Source organism: Globicephala melas, chromosome 10 (assembly GCF_963455315.2).
Source record: "Globicephala melas chromosome 10, mGloMel1.2, whole genome shotgun sequence".
Classification (NCBI taxonomy): Eukaryota; Metazoa; Chordata; class Mammalia; order Artiodactyla; family Delphinidae; genus Globicephala; species Globicephala melas.
Window position 1 is genome coordinate 73,251,190 of NC_083323.1, and position 21,874 is coordinate 73,273,063.

Here is a 21,874-nt window from a genome sequence, read left to right on the forward strand (position 1 = left end):
TTGCTGTTAGATTTTATTTCGGTTTATCCACTTATTTATGCTTTCTGTTATACATAATTCTTTATAAAGTCCTTATTTTCATCTGTGATAATCTTCCTTCTGCCTGCAGGTCTCCCTTTAGAATTTAATTCAGTCAGTTCTGATGAGAACATATTTTCTAAATTTTGTTTGCAAATTTCCTTATTTCATCTTTCCTTCCAAACAACATTTTCTCTGCCTCTAGAATTCCCAATGCGCAGTTCTTTTCTTTAGCACTTAAAAATGTTATTCCATTATTTTCTAGTATCCAGTCAGTTTCGCTGAGAAGTAAGCTGTAATCTCAATCCTATTGTTCCTTTGAAAGTAATCTTTTTCCTCAGGCTGCTTTTAAGATGTCATGTTTTTCTTTGCTGTTCATGAATTGTACTGTGGTGATCTTAGGTGTGGTTTTCTTTGTATTTGTTCTTGTTGCTTTTTTTTAGTGCTTATTGAATTTAAGGCTCCATATATTCTTTTTAGTTTTAGAGAACTCTCAGCTGTTAATATTGTTTTCATCCCAATCTCTCTCTCCTTTTTTCTTTGGACTCCAGTTTACACATATGATAAAAATGTTTATTGTGGCCCATATGTCTCAAATGCGCTTTTGTGTACTTTTTATTCTTTTCGTTTCCCATGCTTTAGTCTTAATATTGTTACTACTCTATCTTCCAGTTCACTTACCTCTGTTTACCTGTGTCCAATCCACTACCGAGTTTTAAATTTCGTATAATTTTTAATTCTATCAGTTCAACTTCAATCAGTTTATAGTTTCTAGTTGTCAAGTTAAATTCTTCACCTTGTCATCTATTTTCTTGAACTTGATAATATTTACCAAAATATGTATGAACTTGAACGTTTAGGTCATCTATGATTCTGATTCTTTTTTGTTTTTTATTCTAATTCTCCTTTTCTTGGTAGTCTTGGTGGTTCTTCAGTGAATACCAGACTTGGGATATGACAAGTTGTAGAGAATCTGAATGACTTTACAGTTGTCCTTTGAACAACCTGGGTTTGAACTGCACAGATCCACTTATGCATGGATTTTTTTTCAATAAGTAATACAGTACTACACGATCTGTGGTTGGTTGAATCCTCAGATTCAGAACCACAGATAAGAAGGGCCGACCATAAAGTTATATGGGGATTTTTGACTGCACAGGGAGTCAGCGTCTCTAACCCCTACATTGTTCCAGGGTCAACTGTATTTTCTTGAGGAGAGAATTTCCTATTCTTAGGTAGGGAGCAGAGGGGAAGATCACCTCAGTCACTGGACCAACTTCATACTCATTTTCCTTCTTTATGAGGTTCAATGTAGATGTTGCATCAACCTTCCTAACACATAGACACACAGACACACACAGACACACACACACACACACACATATGTAGAGACTTCCAATGTCCTAATGCATATCATTAGTTTTCCATTGGGCCACAAATCTTTCATAGGTTCTGAACCCCAATTTTGTCTCTTCAGCATTATGAGCCAACTAAGTCTTTGCTTTGACTTCAGTTAGCTTTTGTTTGACTTCTTAGCATCTTGTCTTGTCTACCTATTATACATGGAAAATACTGCAAGGGAACACTGTTGCTGAATCCAGCTCCGTTCTCTGAATCTTTACTCCTTCTGTGATTTTGGTCCTTAAAATTCTAGCTGCCTTGTTATTTCTCAATTCCAACTCTGGTTTCCTTAGTCCTATGACATTGTCCTAAGACCTACTGGCTTTTCTACCTCTTAGGAGCCATATTTGGTTTCTCAGACTTTTGCTCTTCATCAGTAGTTTCTAAATGACTGGGCTAGAAACGCATGTGCAGAATATTGTTCTCACTTCAGTGAGTTTCTTTCTCTATTTTACTTTTCTAGGTCATGGCTACCTCAGTAGCTTTCTAACACTCACAGTCAAATGTTTCGTATGATTTATCTGGCCTTTCTAGTTCTGGGGTAAACATTTTCATACCTTCCAATCCAATTTAAGTAATGTATTGTTTTTACAGTGCATTAGTGGAAATTAAATGGTAAATTCAGTCAGTCATTTCATACATCAAAAAGGAAAATCAGTCAACACAACTGTCTGACTGAAATGAATGAAGAAAACAATTCAAGGAAAACAACTGTCCCAGTAGACTTGTATAAATACAGTAGTGGTGTCATGTGCAGAATTAATCTTTCCTCACCCTTAACTGCAGAACACTCTGCCAGCCAATTCAGTCACTCAAATGATACTGAATTATAATATTCCAGTTTCATTTACTCTCAGTTACTGGTGACTGCCCTTCCTTCTCCTTCATCTGTCCACCAGTGGAGAATGTCAGAGCAGGAGAATAGTAATATTGGCATATTGTAATGCACTGTCTTGAATTCTACAGCTTCAAAATTCTTAGGCTAACTCAATGATCTTAAAGAGCCTGGTGCAGAAAGGATATGTGAATTAAATCCCAGACCACTGGCTGACCCTTCCAGCACTAACATCCCTTATTCCTGGTTCTAATATATCACAGAATACTCAAGAGGAAAGTTTTGAGTGGTCAGCAGAAATATGGCTCCAAAGCAGGCACATGGAAAAGAAATGTTGTCATCTGTGAACCACTTTAAAGTTGACTTGTCTTTTACTCATAAACCAGATTCAGTGTGAATTCTGTTCTGCTAAATGTTAGAGAATCTGTTGGAGGAGTGTGGGCAATTCTTTTGAATTTTTTACTATCTAACTTTTTGGTTTTTTAACATCTTTATTGGAGTATAATTGCTTTACAGTGCTGTGTTAGTTTCTGCTTATAACAAAGTGAATCAGCTATACATATACATATATCCCCATATCTCTTCCCTCTTGCGTCTCCCTCCCTCCCACCCTCCCTACCCCACCCCTCTAGGTGGTCACAGAGCATGGAGCTGATCTCCCTGTGCTATGTGGCTGCTTCCCACTAGTATCTATTTTACATTTGGTAGTGTATATATGTCCAAGCCACTCTGTCACTTCATCCCAGCTTACCCTTCCCCCTCCCCGTGTCCTCAAGTCCGTTCTCTATGTCTGTGTCTTTAGTCCTGTCCTGCCCCTAGGTTCTTCAGAACAATTTTTTTTTTTTTTTAGATTCCATATATCTGCGATAGCGTACGGTATTTGTTTTTCTCTTTCTGACTTATTTCACTCTGTATGACAGTCTCTAGGCCCATCCACCTCACTGCAAATAACTCAATTTCATTTCTTTTTATGGCTGAGTAATATTCCATTGTATATATGTGCCACATCTTCTTCATCATTCATCTGTCGATGGACACTTAGGTTGCTTCCATGTCCTGGCGACTGTAAATAGTGCTGCAGTGAACATGGTGGTACATGTCTCTTTTCGAATTATGGTTTTTTTAGGGTATATGCCCAGTAGTGGGATTGCTGGGTCGTATGGTAGTTTTATTTTTAGTTTTTTAGGGAACCTCCATACTGTACTCCATAGTGGCTGTATCAATGTACATTCCCACCAACAGTGCAAGAGGGTTCCCTTTTCTCCACACCCTCTCCAGCATTTATTGTTTGTAGATTTTTTAATGATGGCCATTCTGACTGGTCACACAAAAAACTTTGGCATGGTGTTCATCATCTAGCTAATCCTAACATGCAGACATTTATGAGAGTAAAGTCAGGTCTTTGCCAGAGTGGGTTGCGTATTTGGGCAACTGGGTCAAATCAAGAAGGGCAAATGTAGGCTGCCAGAGTAAATAAGGAGAGGAAAAACAAAAAGAGCGAGACATATCATTCATCAGTGATTTCCCCCCCAATATTCTTAGCCTCCACCTATCTCCATCTTACTGGTAACACAGGAAATAGACTGAAGAATCAGGTAAAAGGTCTCTACAGAAACTGAGGTAATATAGAAAATAAAAAAATAAAACATAAAATTGTAAATTTTCTTCCTAGGGATAATTGAGATGATACTTCAATAATAACATAAGATCAGGTGAAGTCTAAAGAAATTTTAGAAAACCCGGATAAAGTAAGAAAACATCTCTTCGCCAGCATCCGAATGTTAGACACACACCGAGACATGTGGGCCAAGTTCTGGAGAGAAGGGAAACACAGACGCAAGCTTGACATTTGGTGCAGCTTTTCTCCTTGGGGCATTTGCTGATTCAACTCATACAGCCTAGGAGCTGAAAAGCCAAGAAGTTCAAAAGACTCTAACCACAGAAGCCAAACGGCAAGAGCTCAAGCTAAAGGCAACAACTAATGGAATGACAAGCTACACGTATCCTTAGTCTCACAGGGCTGGGGGAATCATTACATTTAAAGCCTAACAAATACAAGGGTAGTTGGGAATAGGGAGAATCTAAACGTTCACATGGTAATCCCAAAGGGCAACACCCGTAGAGGAAGGACAAGACAGAAATAGAGCAACCTTCACACAGAGTGAAAAACGGCTTTGAATGAGCTCAAACTGAGAATGGACTAAGATTTCCAGTCCCTATAGTAACTGTCTGCCATGGGCAAAAGGAAATCTTTTCAAGAGAACGATAACAACATCCTGAATGTGGAGGTATCTTTATAGTTTCCTAAAATAAGTTAAGCCCAATTTTAATATAAAAATAATTGGACATACCAGGAAAAAGACTAAATGATCAAAAGATAAAAAAAAAAAAAAAGAAAGAAAGAAGGAAAAAAGAAAATATAAATAGACACAGGAGGACAAGAGTTAGTAGGCCTTGGTTAAAAAACAAAACAACTATGATTAAACAAAGAAAATAGACACACGGCAAATAAGCATATGAAAAGATGCTACACATTCCACGTCACCAGGGAATTTTAAATTAGAACAATAATGAGATACCACTACACACCTATTCAAATGTCTAAAATCCAAATACTGAAATACCAAAGTGGTTGACGATGCAGAACAACTGGAACTCTCATTTGTTGCTAAGAGGATACTTGGCACTTTCTTACAAAACTAAACATACTTTTACCATACAGTGATCTAGTAATCATGCTATTTGGTATTTACCCATAGGAACTGAAAAGTTACATCCACATAAAAACCTGCACGTGGATGTTTATAACAGCTTCTTTCATAATTGCCAAAACTTGAAATCAACCAAGATGTTTTTCAATAGGTGAATGGATAAACGAACTATGGTATATCGGTACAAAGGAATAGCGTTCAGCAATAAAGAGAAAAGGCTATGTAGCCATGAAAAGACATGGAAGAAGCTTAAATGCATATTGCTAAGTGAAAAAAAAGCCAATCTGCAAAGGCTACATGCATATTATATGATTGCAGCTATATGAAATTTAGGAAAAGGCAAAAGTGTGGAGACAGTCAAAAGATCAGTGGTTGCCAGAGGTTGTGGGGAGGGAGAAAAGGATGGGTGAAGCCCGGAATTTTAAAGGCAGAGAAACTCCTGTGTATGGTTCTGTAATGGTGGATACAGGCTATTGCACATTTGTCAAAAATCATATAATGTACAAAACAAAGAGTGAAGTCTAAAGTAAACCATGGACGCTAGTAATAATGTGTCAATATTGGTTCATTAACTATAACAAATGTATTACGCTAATGTAAGATATTAATAATAGGGGAAACTGGGTAGAGAGGTAAGGAGGTATGAGAACTCTGTCCTTTCTGCTTAATTTTTCTGTAAACCAGAAACGGCTCCGAAATAGTCTGTTAATTTAAAAAACAAATCTGGACCTGCATACAAAACTTGCACGTAAATCCAACCACAGAAGCATTATTCATAAGAGCCCCAAAGTGGAAATACCCCAAATGGCCATTTACTGTGAATGGATAGATGAAACATAGTAATATCTACACCATGGAATATTATTCAACCATAAAAAGAAATCAAGTACTGATGCATGCTACAACATGGATGAACCTTGAAAACATACTAAGTAATTGTATGATTCCATTTGTATGCAATGTCCAGTCTAGACAAATCTGTAGAGACAAAGTATATTAGTGGCTGCCTAGGGTTTGGAGAAATGGGGGAGTGAGTGACCTATAATAGATTCTTTTTCTTTTGTGGGTGTGGATGAAAGTTCTAAAATTGATTGTGGTGGTAGATGCATAACACATTAAATTGTACACTTTAAATAATATGGAAAGTAAATTATATCTCAATGAAACTATTATTTAAAATTATGATTAATGTATTAAAAAAAGGACAACATGTACAATTTAAGCAAAAATTGTCTGTGAAATGCAACCAAAAGAAACTTCTGGAATTAAAAATGCTGAAATTAAGCACTCAGAAGATCGGTTGAACAGTACTTTAGTCAAACAAAAGAAAGGATTACAAATGTCAATTAAAAAATAACTACACTAAAATGTGGAGGGAAAATGATAGAAAACAGAGAAATAAGTACTTAAGACATATAGAGTATATATAAAACACTGTGTCTAGCCAGCCCCAAGTCACACAGCCTAGGGAGGAGACACACAGCCTACCTGAATCACAAGGACTTCTCCAAAGGAAAAATGAGGTTCTGATGCCAGAAGTGGATGGAATGAATTGCAAAGAAAAAGAACAATGGTAAAGTTTAATCTAGATATACATCGGTAAATACATAGGTTCCCTGGGGTTGTGATCTGGTACAAACACTAAAAAAAAAAAAGATAAGACTCATAGTAGAGGCTGCTAGATTCTGCTGAGGAAAATGTCCAGGGAGGGAAGAGTTGATTTATTTCATTACTTTTTTAGAGTCCACATATAAGTGACATCATGCACTATTTGTCTTTGTCTTATTTCCCTTAGCATAGTGTCCTCCAGTTTTATCCATGTTGACTTAAATGATAGGATTTTCTTTTTTAAGGTTGAATAATATTCCATTGTGTATACATATACCATATTTCCTTTATCCATTAATCTACTATGGACACTTGTGTTGTTTCCATACCTTGGCTCTTGTGAATAATGCTACAATGAACATGGGAGTACAGATATCTCTTCTAATAATGATGATGTTTCCTTTGGATATATACTCAGAAGTGGGAGTGAGGAAGAACTTATGACACAAATCGACCATGTGTAAAAGATGTTGTAGGAATGAAAAAGTCTGAACACCTAAGAAGAGTGTGGAGTATTTGGAAAGGTCATTGTTCAAGGTCATACATAGTTTAAAATTATGACATTTTAGTGAGCCTGTGTGCATGAAGGCTTGCTTATATTTTGGGATTTGAATATAGTGCAAAGAAGTGTTGCTAAATTTTCGATCAACATCAAAAACAGGGTGGAAATGTTTTTTCTTTTATTATGAAACTGCAGGAAAGGCAAGCCTAGAATTCTAGGCCCACTAGAATCTTCCCTGATGATAGTGCTAATTTAGGAGAAGGAGGATCCAAGGCCATAGAACAATTTTGAAAGCAAAATAAGACTGCTGAGTCTTCACCCAGTGTATGAGATTAAGTTTTAATGGCATATGATGAAGTGGCCATGACACAGCTGGCAGAGCTTGTTGAGTTGTTGAAAATGGCTCTTGAAGCTACAGGAAATGAACAGTAGACATAGAAAAAGAACAAGGTAAATCCCAAAGAGTGGAAGGACAAAATTAATCAAGAGAAAAGTCAAAAATAGAGAAGAAAAGCAGTAAACTTGACAAATAAAAAGCTTGTTCTTTAGAAAGACCAATAAAATAAGCAATATTTGGCAAATATGATAGTGATGGGACTAGCTATAAAACAGAGGTTTTTTTTTTAATTACAGAAGAATACCATGGTAGCTTTATACCAACACATTTGACAATCTGGACAAAATGGCTGATTATTGATTAGTTATGTGCAGCCATTATTTACTCCTGTTTTGAGTAGAGAATACAAGTAGCTTTATGAAAATAGAAAATATAATCAAAGATATACACCTTAGAAAGACATCAGTTATTTTCCAATGTATTAAAAAATTAGAAGAGTCCTAATACAAAAATCAGATATGGAAAATTTACCCAAAAGTAACTAGAAGCACATTTCTTTTAAGATCTTAAGTTCTACCTCATATTAGCAAATAGATTCCAGCAACGTATTTTTAAAAAGTCATTATGATCAAGAGGGATTTATCACCATAAAGCAGATTTTTTCCCTAATTGGGATTCGGGCAGATGAGCTATGGGACTTTTCAAATCTCCAAAAATAATGACAAGAATAGTGACAGAAAAATAGGAGGCTGCAAGCAAAAACATTCAGGAAATGAGGAGAAATGAATGAGATTTAATAGATGATTATGACAGCCAGGATAGTACAGTTTGTTGGCACATACTTCATACAAGCTGAGGCTTTGGTTTTTTTGTTGTTGTTTTGTTTTTGTTTTTTTTTAATTAGGAGAAATGTCTTAGAAGCAGCACTGTGGGGGGGAAGAGAATGACAATCTAGTCTCTAAGCTCTACAACAGAGAGAGTTGTCCTTCTCTGAGGAGACAGTAAGGAAAGCTGTGTCATCAGGGGAAGTCATTTTTTTTTTTTTTTTTTTTTTTTTGCGGTACGCGGGCCTCTCACTGTTGTGGCCTCTCCCGTTGCGGAGCACAGGCTCCGGATGCGCAGGCTCAGCGGCCATGGCTCACGGGCCCAGCCGCTCTGCGGCATGTGGGATCTTCCCGGACCAGGGCATGAACCCGTGTCCCCTGCATCGGCAGGCGGACTCTCAATCACTGCGCCACCAGGGAAGGCTGGAAATCAGTTTTTTATTCAAGTCAGAAGATAAAGGAAACATTAAAGGAAAATACTGAAGATTGGGAATTTTGGTAATGACAGACTATATATTCTAAAGGATACACAGAAACTATTTGGGGAGTGAGGGATTGGAAAGAGACGGGAGATTAGATCAGATCAAGAGATGTAAGAGGTTATGGGGATAAAAATTAGTATTTAAATATCTTGAATGCTTGGACTTTTGGTAGTTACAGAGTAAAATGGGAATAAAAGCATGATGAGATTAATCCTGCTGGTCTTCTGGGGGAAGGTAAGTGGTGAAAACAGAGATATGGAGACACGCTGACTGCACTGGTGGGGAGTACTGGTTATACACCATACTGGTGGGCTTTCAAAATGCTAAATGGAGGTGGGGTTCTGGCTAGGGAAGGGGAAGTCTATATCGACTTGGACAACAGAATTTGGGGGGAGGTGGTGATTTATTAAATCCAAGAGAGTAAAATATATCAAAAACAGTGGAGGTCGGGAATCAGACAATGTGAAGAAGTTGGGGAGAGAGGAGGAATTGATTGGGGGTGGGCTGTCCCTGAGTCATTACCTGGTGGTGAGCACTCCTTAAAAGACAGAGCTGGGGAGTAGAGGTTTACCTAATGCAGCGCTGGAATTAATTAGTTGAGGTAAAATATGTTTAGGAACATAGGAGTCTATCACTCACAAGTGTGGAAAAAAATTTCATCTCCCAGTAGAGACACTGCATTTTACACTTGCCGTAAGGAAGATGAGTGTTGATGGGGGTCTGTATGATCATGGGCTGATGATCCATAACACATATAGTCATAAAGATAAATGGGTTCTAAGTGGATCTGGTGATAGATTCTATTCACACTTCTGGTACTTCTTATTAAAATGACTACAAACTCACATCAGGGATATATGTTCTTTGCAATTAAAGATGAAAACCAGGCCCCTTAATGAGCCCGTATAGGGTAACACATTGTCTAGTATTAGCATCATGCTATTGCCACTTTTCAGGAAGCACTGTTCGCTAGAGTCTTTTCGTAATTTTACAGATAATCATGAAGTGTAATTAATCATGGGAAAGCATTTACAGGAAAACTTCATTTATTTGGCATGATTGGGAAATAAATGTTCCTACCTTATTATTTTAGATAACTCAAACATCCCCCTGGAGAATCCAAAATTTAAAGAAAAAAATCTGTTTTCAATGAACTTCTTTTACAATTTGTTGTTTCTTTAAATACGGTAAAAGAACATAATTTAATCCTTTCTTGACTACTTAGACTAAGCAGGCTAGAGTCATATCTGAAAGCTAGGTAGCCAAGGCCAAGATATTTAACTTCTCTCAACTTTCCTTTTCTCTTCTATAAAGTCAATACCAATTTTATAGGGTCATTATGAGAATTTAATGAGATAATGCAAAGAGAGCTTAGCTCCATTTCTGTCACACAGAACACAATCAAGGGTACCTATGATTATCAGTAGCCTCATCAGATCAGCACCTTAATTAGTAACATCAAAATCTGCCTCCACTCCAATCAAATGATGGCATCAGATCATATGACCCTCGACAAAATGACCCTAGACTACTGAGGTTTTGAATTCCAGTTCCATGTTTTTCAGTATCTTCACTCTTTGCTGCAGTGTGTGTGCCTATACACAACTGCATTAATTTTTCTCTTCAACCACTGGATTTTCTGTTTCTAATATATTCTGGTATAACAAACTTGATACCTGAATTTACTAGGACTGTGTAGACTAAGTATAAAATTAATTTTGAATGAGAGCCAGAGGGCCTCTGTCATAAGCAAAGTCATGGATATTAGTGTATGAAATTGGTGACATCCACGTTGGTTATTGAGAAACATTTCTTGAATTCATCTCAACTTTTCAAATATTTGTCAGGCATCTGTTATATAAAGTCTAGATCACTGTCATAGCCTTTTATTTCATGATCAAATGCATTAGAGCACTTAATATGTTCAAGATGTGCTGCTGTACTAGGTATTAGGAATGCAAAAGTGATGAGCTAGGGCCCTACTTTTAATTAGGGAGGCTGACCAGAATCTTCGCCATTGTAATATCTTAAGATTGGTGTGGAGGATCAGGCTTAAGTTATTTTACCTAGACCTGAGTTTTCTAGGGGAAATGATATTTAACTTGGTTAAGTAAGAGTCAGACAAATAAGTGAAGAGAAAGGCAGGGACATTGGAAGTGTAAAAGTCCAGAGGTAATAAAGAACTTGGAAAAGTTGATGACCTGAATAAAGCTCACTGTAGACGAAACATAAAATGGAACCGGAGGATAATACTGAGTTGTAACGCTGAGTACGTACATTAAGCAGGGACACGGATATGCAGACTGTGTAAACCATGGTGAAGATTTTGGGCTTTTTTCCAAGGATTATGAAGGGCTGTTTAAAGGTTTAATCTGTGAAGTGATATACTCAGGCTTATGCTGAGTATATCATGTTTCAAAGGTCATTTTATGTTAACCACAGATAATGGATGGAGAGTACAAGTCAAGGGATGGGGGACGGTGAGCATGCTGCCCAGTGGTCCGGGGTGGGGGGGAGACTGCAGTGATCCACACTAGAGCGTGGGCAGTACAAATGGTAGGGATTTTCACGAGGGAAAAACAGTAGGACTTGAAGACCAATAGAATAAAGGGAATGAAAGAGAGGTAGGTGTCAAGGCTGACTTTGTGTTGCCCAACTTCACAGATGGTGGTACAATTTACTGAACAAAGGAATACTGACAAGGGACCACACTTGAAAAAGAAGGTCGAGAACTGAGACTCAAAACTTGGCAAATTTGAGGTACCTTTGAAGTATATACTTATCCCCTGGGAAGGGACCAAAAGGTGCCCATTACTGTGTGTATTCCAACCTCTTACGCTGTTCCATCAGTCAAAAGTCCTGATAGTATGTCCCAGCAAGGCCACTTCTAAATTTTTACCAAGAGGAAATGAAAGTATATCATCCACACAAAGACTTGTAGACAAATATTCCTAACAGATTTAGTTATAAAAGACAAGACTGGAAACAACCCAAATGCCCATCAGGGAGTGCAAAGTTAAACTGTGGTATATCCTTGTAGTGGAACACTATTCAGCCATAAATAAGTAAGTGAATAAATGGAGTAAGCTATTGATACGTTCAACGACATGAATGAATCTCAAAATCATTATGCTGAGTAAAATAACCCAGACCAAGAAAAAAAAAAGCATAATGCCATTTTTATAAAATTCTAGAAAATGTAAACTAATATATAGTGAGTAAAGCATAGAGAGAAGAAAGAATTGCAAAGCTGCACAAGAAAACACTGGGAATTATAACATATTTGGTATTTTGATTGGGATGATGGGTTTGTGGGTCTACGCATATATTAAAACTCACAGTATTTAGTATACTTTAAATATGAACAATGTATTGTGTGTAAATTGTACCTCAATAAAGTTATTAAAAAGTCAACCCCCTGATCACCTGCTTCCAACCAGGTGAGCTCTCATTCCCTGTTCTATGTCCCATCATAACAACCTGTTTGATAATTAGCAGCATACCTGTTTGCTCCTTCTCTCCCTGTGGATTTCCAGCTGGGCGCCAAAAGAGATTAAGCCCCTTTTGTTCCATGTGTCTCTTACAAACCTAACACAGTGAATGAAAGGATGAAGCATTGGTAGTCTCACTCATGCTGGTAAATATCTGAGAATGAACACCTTTTCCTATCAAATCAGCTCCTACGAGGACAGGGCAATAGGGGATGGATCAATGGTGGATACTAGGAAAGGTGTCTGCTTACGGTGCTCTCACATGCAAGTGAGGGACAGGAGGGTAAACAGGAGAGGGAGTGAGATAGTTAGGAAACAATGCTTTAACTTGAGACACATGTAGAAACCAGTAAAGAAAAATCTACGTGGAGGTGGAACACAATATAAAAACTATCCCATTTAATTTATGCTACCTATGAGACACCAAAGAACAATGCTTACATTTCAGGAATGGTGTTGGAAGTGCAAATCGAGAGGGAGATTTTGTGCATATGTTAGATGCAGCCGTCAGGGAACACCCATTCTGGAATGAAGCGATGTCACGTCACTTTGGGGTTTCACTGTCATTCAGCTTCACTCTGAGCTCACTGCCCTCAGGAAGCTAGCAGGTTAGACGCTTTAACTGAGAAGGGAAAGCTTTGAGTCCTGGGAGATATTCCTGTAGCTGAGAGTTTAATTTTAACTAAATGGAAACGGCTCATGAAATAAAAGCAAGATTGAGCCTTTATGGAACATTTTAGGATTGTACACGGCGGCAGTCCCAAGATGAAAAACCAGGGTCCAAAGGTAAACTTAAAAAGATGCCTGTAGGGTCACTTAAAGCATCTGAAATGACCTACCATGGAAAATAAAATCCTAATGGGCAAATCCTTGTGCTTTATCTATACATACAAATGGAAAGTTAGATAGTTATCTAGCTGTTTTTAGATATTCAGTTTTATGCAAACGATGTTATTCTTAACGGCATTTTTGTAAGGCCCTCATTGCATACCATTTTAATTAAATTTTTATTTATTTAGCCACTGTGTTCACTGCCACGGAGCTGTAAATTATAATTTAAGATATAATTATTTCCTGATTTCAAGGATTAGCCTCTCTCTGCGCTACTTAAATAATACTTAAATAATATGATAGAAATTCTGTGATTCAACACTCAACTGAAAGATAAGAACAGTGTTTCAAGGGGGTTGGAAGAAGAGAGATCTATGTAAGCAATATGGAACAAGTAACTTTGCAAAGAAGAGATGGGCTTTGAGGCTACTCTTGAAGGATTCTTGAACTGGGGAAGTGATATAAGATAGAGAAGGGCATCCACATAGGAGAACAGGAGGAGTACAAGAGAGATACCACAGAAAGCTCTCAGGTTTCCCTCCTTGTTAAAAAAAAAAAAAAATCTTATGGTGTCTGAGTTTGTTCAAAGTCTAAGAAAAATATTAGCATAGGCAGGGCTTCTCTATAATGGTGTAATGATCGAACTTGAAATAGAAACCACCTCAGGACAGAGGGAGGGTAAAAAGGCGTCAATTTCTCATTGTCTCCCATCAACACCCACTGTACTACACATAGTTTCATAGATTAAAATCTTTTTTGACTGTGGACCTCAGATTGGACTGCCTGCGAATATGGTGTTCCACAGCACAGACTAGTTTTATCTGTTTCTGGATTTTAATGCTTATTTTAAACTTCTGTAGTGAGAGATACTCTAGCAGGGTACTAAATATCAAAATGGAATTTGTCTTTACTAATGGCTTTAAAGTTAATCTGGGTTAGGGATTATAAAATTATAGATATTAGTATTTCCCTACTGTGTGATGAAAGCAACCCATGCTATACCATGCATTTAAGAAATGTCACCACACAAATCCCAAGATGGTCTTCCTCCACAATTCCAATGGCCAAATCCTTCAGGAACAGAATGCCATCCTCTTCTTAAATAATAATGTTAGATATAGTATTATTTTTAGAGTTGCTTGAGGGTTTGTTTTCTTGGTTTTTTTTTTTTTTTTTTTGCGTTACGCGGGCCTCTCACTGTCGTGGCCTCTCCCATTGCGGAGCACAGGCTCCGGACGCACAGGCTCAGCGGCCATGGCTCACGGGCCCAGCCGCTCCACGGCATGTGGGATCTTCCCGGACCGGGGCACGAACCCATGTCCCCTGCATCGGCAGGCGGACTCTCAACCACTGCGCCACCAGGGAAACCCTGTTTTTTTTTTTTTTGATGTTAACTATAACAGGCCAAGTAGGAGGCATAACCAATATGAGAGGCAGATCAACTTGCCTAGGGCCACAGATACCGCAAATAAAAGAAAATAATTTTAACACGTATTTAATATTTTACAGGTTCTAGGCAATATTCTATGAACTTTCACATACGTTAAAATCACCATAACAACTGTGTGAAGAGAATATTATTAGCCCAATTTTATGGATGAGGAGACCGAGGCTCAGTAAGATTAAAAGCAACAGAACACAGATATAAACTCAGGTCATCTGACCCCAATCCCAATAGTCTGTGTAATCATCATGATTAAAGTAACATGTATTAGGTACTTGCTCTATGCCATCTTCTCTGCTAAGTGTTTTATATAAATCATCTCATTCCCAGCATAATGTCCCTAGAAAGGAATATCACTGGCTAACATTCACAGATTCAGAAACAGGTTGATCAAGGTCACACGGCTGATAAGTAACCCAGCTAGAACTTGAAATCTGAGTTTAGAACTAACACTCTTTATTAATATATTTTGCTGCCTCTTAAAGGATAGTGCAATCCTAAAAGTGAATTCAGTTACAGGTATTAGGACCTTATTCAGGCAATATCTATGTGATAAAGTGAGGGAGAAAATCCATTCTCTTGGGGAATCAGACAGCAAGCACACATTGAAATCTCATTAGAAATTAGTTACAGGAAATAATACGTTTAAATGTTTCAGTATATCATCCTCCTCCACAAAAAGGACACTTCCATTTTCGCTTAATATCCTATCCTTAATTAGCAATGACAAGAGCCTCAATTATGGATTGCTTTCTATATGTGCCTAAAGCCAAGCTTAGCAATTTATATAAAATATCTCATTTAATCCTCACAACCAGACTATTAAGTCTATGATTTCTTCCTGTGAACCAAGGGAACAGTATACAAAGCTCAAAGAACTCGAACAGGTGCTAACCTACCTAGTTAAGGGAAGCAGAGCAATTCTGGCCCACAAACACCTTGGAAGCTAATCATCTCTGCCTTTCACATGGAAGCCACAGTTGTGAGATTATTCAGCAGTCACCTGGTGAGATGTAAAGCATTTTATCTGATACGACTGTGGGAAATGTGCTATAAAAATAAACCCAGTGTGCCTTGCTTGTTGTGCCGAAGAAACCTCCCTGGACAGTGTGAGTGGATAAAATATTGAAGAAATATTGCTGCCCATGATTAGAGTTAGAGGGATGGAAAAATATATATATATTTTTTTGAAGCATATATTTGAGAAGGGGATAAACAGCCACAGACTTCCTTACTTTTTGTCCAGAGAATGTGAGCAATTCAGCAAAAAGCTCCTAGCCTTCGTCTGTGTAAAACTATTGCTAGACGTTAACTTGCCAGGGCTGCAGGACCCACCACCTCCTGCATGTATACCCTGTCAATGGAATGTGAGCAAAGATAATGAATGTCACTTCTGGGATGGAGTGATTAAGAGCAGAGCCTCTACACCCTTTTCTCCTCTGTCTTCCAACTACATTCCAAAGGCTTTGAGGCCCTAGGAAATAGAGTCAGGACACAGAAGAAGCCTGGGCTCCTAATTCACTTCATGGAGAAAAGATCTCAGCAAATAAAAAATATCATGTTGGATTATGTCCTTAAAAGCACAAACTCTATTAGATAGATTTCCATCTTGGGCAGGTGAATACTCAAATACATAATAAGACTAAATAAAATATTTTTCTCCTGATATTCTGTTCATAAGACTATAATGATACTTGTCCAACTGTACAATAATTATGTGTTAACCTCTATGACTCCCCTCAAGACTGGGAGACCCTCCAAGGTAATGATAATGACTTTTTCACCTTTCCAGCTCAGCACCTAGATCAATACCAGGTATAGTATCCACAGTAACAAATATTTTGTGAATATATGAATGATGTGTAAATAGATGAATACAAGTATGAATAAATGAGTGAAGAGACTGGAGTATACAGAGAATAAAACAATTATTTTCATAACAAGACCACACAAATTACTTTCCATTTGACTTTAGAATGCATTTTGGAACTTATATTTAAATGTGGGTGTGTCCAAATCAATTCAAAATCATTCAAATAATAGAATTAAGTCAAACCATGAGAGGTTAAAAAAAAGAAAAGAAAAAAGCTTGTCTCTTTTGTTCTTCATCCTCAATTTCTCTCCCTAAACCTTTCTGGCTTAGGCAAAGCACCAACCTAACTTGAATTGTCCTTTTTCATTCAAAGTGTGTTACCTTCCTGCTGAGTGTCTTAAGTAAAAGATAAAGAATAAATATGTTCTCAGCTCCTGTGAGGCTGCAGGTTTAGTCTAGGTAAAGAAAGGGTAAAATAGAGAAGTTTGCCATTTTTTATATGACTTTCAAAGTTCTTCAAGGCTGTTTTAAGTCACATACCTGAATCAGAGGGTACCAAGCAGTCTGCTTAGGTATACAGTTCTGAATCTAATGTTTGTAAGTGGGACATGAGATAATGATCCCCTCAACCCTTGGGGCTGCCTGGTACAGCCTGGGTTACCCAGAACCCTGCAACTATTCACATTCAGCCACAAATAGCCTCTCTAGGGTCTCCCAGGAAGGTTACCCGAGAGAGAGAGAGTCAGACAAAAGGTCAAAAGTGGTCTCGGATGGCAGACACAGTGAGAAACGCCACACCCATGGGTCCATCAAAGTTCTCTCGCCATTCAACCAGTGGGCATCAGCTTGTGCAACAGCCAGCGGCGAGTGTGCCAGTGCTGATGGTGAACAAGAGATTGCTAGGATTGCTACAAGAACTAATGATCCAGAGCAAAGATACAGCAGGTCAGGGGCGGGAGTCCCAGGAGACCTTGTCAGCGTGGGTTTAGGTGGTTACCCGCCCATCTCTGTCTTCATGTAAAGATGATATGACCGCCTAGTGGATGTGAAGGCTCTACCACAGTCTGTGCCTTCTACCATCATTATTGGGACATACCTTACAAAAGCAACCACCAACTTGGAACGAAATCAGTCTCATACACATCATCAGATGATACTGCAATGAGTTTTTGTGTGCCAAAGAAAGAAGAAACTAGATTCTTTGAAAAACACTGGCTTGAAAATTTTTGATCGTAAAAATGATTAAAATTTTCTTGTCTAATGTGACGATCAAAAATAGAGAGATGTTATTAAAACATTGATTAGAATTACAGTCACAACTTCAAGAGTAAGACCTGGTAAACAAAACAAAACAAACAAAAAAACCAAAAAACACTTATGTTTGTGGAAGCAACTACAAGTTTCTCAGTAAAAATCCTGAAAAGCATTACTTGAAAATTATGTAAATTAAGTATTTGATATCTTTCCCAATACTTTATACTTTATTATGGCTTGTTATTTTAAATTTTTATTTACATTAGTTGTTTTACTTTATCATTGTTTAATATAAAGGCTATACAATTTTTACCAAGCTCCATTTAGATCCCCTCTAGTTTATTCTAGTATAGCATACAAGTATCATTTAATAAGTGTGCCATGAAGTGAAAACAGTAAGCAGTAGTACCTACCTATATAAGCAGCATATTAATATTCACAACTAGACAATGTGTTCTAGAGTCGAAGGGGGCAGAACCCAGAAGATACCCTTAGCCTACTGATTAGGTAAATATTCAATTTAAGATGATATATTCCCTAGACCACACAAAAAATAGATACCAGTGTAATAATAAGATTTGAGGTCTGTAATTTTATCTAGCAATGTAGCCCTTAAGGCAGCAATCGCTGGTGTTTCATGAATTAATTGCCTACCCTGGAGCTTTTCAACATAGAATACAAATTAATCCCACACACCTTACTATTATAAAATTTACTTACATTTTTCATGACACATGCAGAATCTAAAGATTTATAAATATGGAGTAGATAATGCTTTCCATTTAAATTTGGCATCAAGCTATCGCTCTGAGCCCAAAATAACAATGCAGACAACGCTGGTTTAAAAAAAATCCCAGATTTACTTAATTTTGGCTGTTTGTTCCTTTGCCTAAGTGTTTGGTTTTTTCTTTTTTTTTTTTTAATCTTACTCTCTAAAGCCAAGCCGAAGTTCTTTCTTCGAAGAATCAGATTTTTTGACTGATGGTGAAGCAGATGGATCACAAAATTAGGAGGTAGGACAACTGGATATTTCTGATTACAACTCTTTTACAGATTTGTTTGCTTGAGTATGGTTTTTTGCTTCTTATTTGAGCTAGAGTTTCCTCATCACTAGAATGAAGGTTTTCATTAAATATTTCTGAGTGTTCTTTTGAGCATCATGTGCATTTGTGATCCTGTCTAACTTGTTGCAGAAAAAATTTAAATGTATATAATCTCAGAAGTATTTATACTAGTTATAAATTCAAACAAAGTAGGGATTTTAAACGCTGAATTATCCTGATTTTATGCCATGCTGCCACTAATAAACAAACAGCAAGTTCCCTGATAGTGATTCTCTATTATGGGATATTGATATATTTTGGGATTTGGAGGTTGGATTGACCTCCCCCTGTTTACAAGACACAACTTTCTGATTTGCCACCTGCTATGTCTCCTATTCATCTTTTTGTAAGACTTTTTAAACATTAAGCAAAACCCTCATGGTACAGAATTTCCCACAAGTGGCCCACATTTGAACAGTAGGATTCAACTGAGACTTGAAGATGGGCCACACACAGCACACCCTGCTGACATGTTCCTCTACCCACGTCCCTCCTTTTCTCACTGCCTGGTAATTGAAGTGTATTTTTGTCAGTGGTGTCAAAGCCTGTCTCCTAGGCTGTCTTATTATTTTTAAATCCCCGACAAGTCCACCACAGTGATCCAGCAGCTCCTTGCACTTTATAGGTGCTCAAGATCTATTGGCCAAGCCAACACGTCTCTCTCAGTTTCTCTAGACTTGCAGGTCCTTAACTGCAGACCCTAGGGTGACTGGGAGACACAGCAGCTGGCCTGGAAGAAACTGTGCATAAACCACAGATTTTTACTTATGCAGCTTTGTGCATTAATTCTGGATAAGCACATGATAGAATGTCATATGTGTGAACTTTATCTTTCAGGTGTAGTGATGGTGGGAAAGAGGCTGGTAATAGCTATTGTAGACCACACTGCATTACAAAAAATCTGATAAATCCAAGCAATTCAATTCAAAATGGTCAATTAAGGGGAAAAATGCAGTCATTTAACTTGATAATTCTACATGATACATTAAGTCTCTCACAGACTCCACCACAATGAAAGCGAAAAGAGGTGAACGAAGGTAGAGGAAGATTTTCTTTAAGGTCCACTACTTGATTTCTTTTAGCTCCTAAATATGTGGGAAGCAGTAAAGCATGGTGTTCAGGCCATTGTACTCACCTGATCTTGGAGTTGGGCAGTGTAATTTGTGCACTGGCTGAACAGATGGATAACTGATCATAGGCAAATTCTTAACTTTTCTCTTCCTCAGTGTCTTCATCTGTAAAATGGGGATATTATTGGTACTTACTTCTTAAGAGCTTTGTGAGGATTAACTACACTAATCCATGGACAAGAGACATGTTGTCTACATAACAGGTGCCCAATAAGTTACAGTGATTGTGTTGTGTTGTTGATAATGCCCATGACAACAATGATGGCATGTGTCTATTTTTATCATTATAGTGTGATTACACGTCATATATGTTGTATCTCCTTGTTCTGAGATTAACATAGCCTCTTTTAGAAACCACCAAAAGGCTCAACAGTATTGGTGAGAAACATCTGTGAGCAACAAACATTCAGACACAAACATTCAATTAAGACGACCGCTTCCAGAAGCAGTCTCTGAAGCATGTCTGATCTAGAAGGGATGCCCCCATGCACTTCCTGCTGGGAGAGAATCTTCTATTGTTGCCAGTCAGGATCATTCCCTGTTGGTTTAAATTAACCTGAAAGATCCTCAGCAGTTTAGGTATGTTTAGCTCAACATCGCAGATTGTTTATACCTGTGACGCAGGCACGTCAAAAAAACCACCACTGAGCCACTGGCTTAGGGTTTCCAGCTGAAGCTACAGCAGTTCTTTTCTGTAAGCACAGGAAATCAGCCAAGGTCAGTTTGCTTAAGACATTCAGGTAAACCGTTTGCTTTGTCAGAGCACTCTCTCCCAGGAACGACCAAGATATTCTGAATCATTTACTTCTTTCCCATTTGCCATTCTTTTCATGAGGTGGATTCCCCAATCGTAAACACAAAGAAAGTGTTTAATCAGAAGCAGCCAGAAGTGATTGGTGATAACTGGGATTTAATGGCTCAATCTCAAATCTAGTTTCAGTTGTGTTTCACCAGAGATTTTTCAGATTCTTGCTATGAGAGTTTGGCAGAAGACAATAAAAATCATGATTTCTCACTTTTTTCTGATGTTTTGCTATGGCACTAAATAATATGTTCAGTATTCCCCTGGATATATATAAAGCACTTTACGTGGTGTGTTCATCATTTGCCTCTGACTAAAATGTCCAAATGACTGAGAACTAATGAAAATCATTATGGATAGGAGCAAAGGATGTGTACCAAGATGTTCACTAAAGCATTGTCTACAATTGTGAAAATGAAAACATATATTATAAACTGTATAACAATAGGCATGAAGTATTTACTACTACATGGACTACTATGAAACCATTAAAATAATGATGTAGAAACAAAAAAATGTGAAAAATGGGTTTTAAAATAAAACAATAACACACTAATATTAGATTATTTAGTTATTATTCTGGGTCCAACCAGAAGAAAAACAAACAGTAATTTGAGCATGGAAAGTGTAATGAAAAAACTATTAATTATGAAAGAGGATTAGAGTAAGGAAGGAATGGCCAGCGACAAGTAAAGAGAATGCCAAAACACACAGTTAGCAGAAATAAGGAGAGCTGCTAACCCTCCAGTTGAAAAGAAGACCTCCCCCTCCCTGCCCACAGGACTGAGGTCCAGACCCGGTTGAAAAGAGCATGACTGTGGCTCACTGGATGGTAAAGAAGCTGCTGTGGTGTCTCATGGTGGAACTTTCTGGAAATATGCCCTCTGTAAGTTGCTGGAAATCCACATTCTAGGGTTCCAGTAAAACTATGCACGGGGAGATTTCTCACCTGAGGCGCTACTCCAAAACTGCTTGATAGAGATGCCGACGGAAGCTGTCGTCCACTGCTCTCTCTGCGCACTGCTGAAGCCGACTACCGGAGAAGTTGTGAGCCCCGGGAGCAGGGCTGACGACGCCCTCGGAGCTGCAGGAGTGAGTGGGTGCTGAAGACGCCACCAAGAGCCTTCCCAGCAAGCACCGGGGCATCACGAAGCAACACCTTCCTCAGGTGCCATCAATTAGGAAAGCCTAACATCACACGAGCTGGCCAAGGAAAAACTATTTAAAGGACCCATAGCACTTTTCACAGAGCAAGTAACAAAAGAGTGAATTTCGAGCTGAGAGGCGG

General features: G+C 38.0%; 1 long non-coding RNA gene across 1 annotated transcript in view; it reads right to left on the reverse strand.

The window, feature by feature from the left end:
- The window catches only part of LOC138842848 (uncharacterized), a 44,847-nt gene extending 23,318 nt beyond the window's left edge, over positions 1-21,529 (reverse strand). Inside the window, exons 1-2 of the long non-coding RNA XR_011377785.1 lie at positions 20,398-21,529; positions 19,790-19,889 (exon numbers count right to left, since the gene is read on the reverse strand). This is a non-coding gene — a long non-coding RNA (uncharacterized lncRNA). The remainder of the gene's footprint in view (positions 1-19,789; positions 19,890-20,397) is intronic.
- Positions 21,530-21,874: the final 345 nt, after the last annotated feature.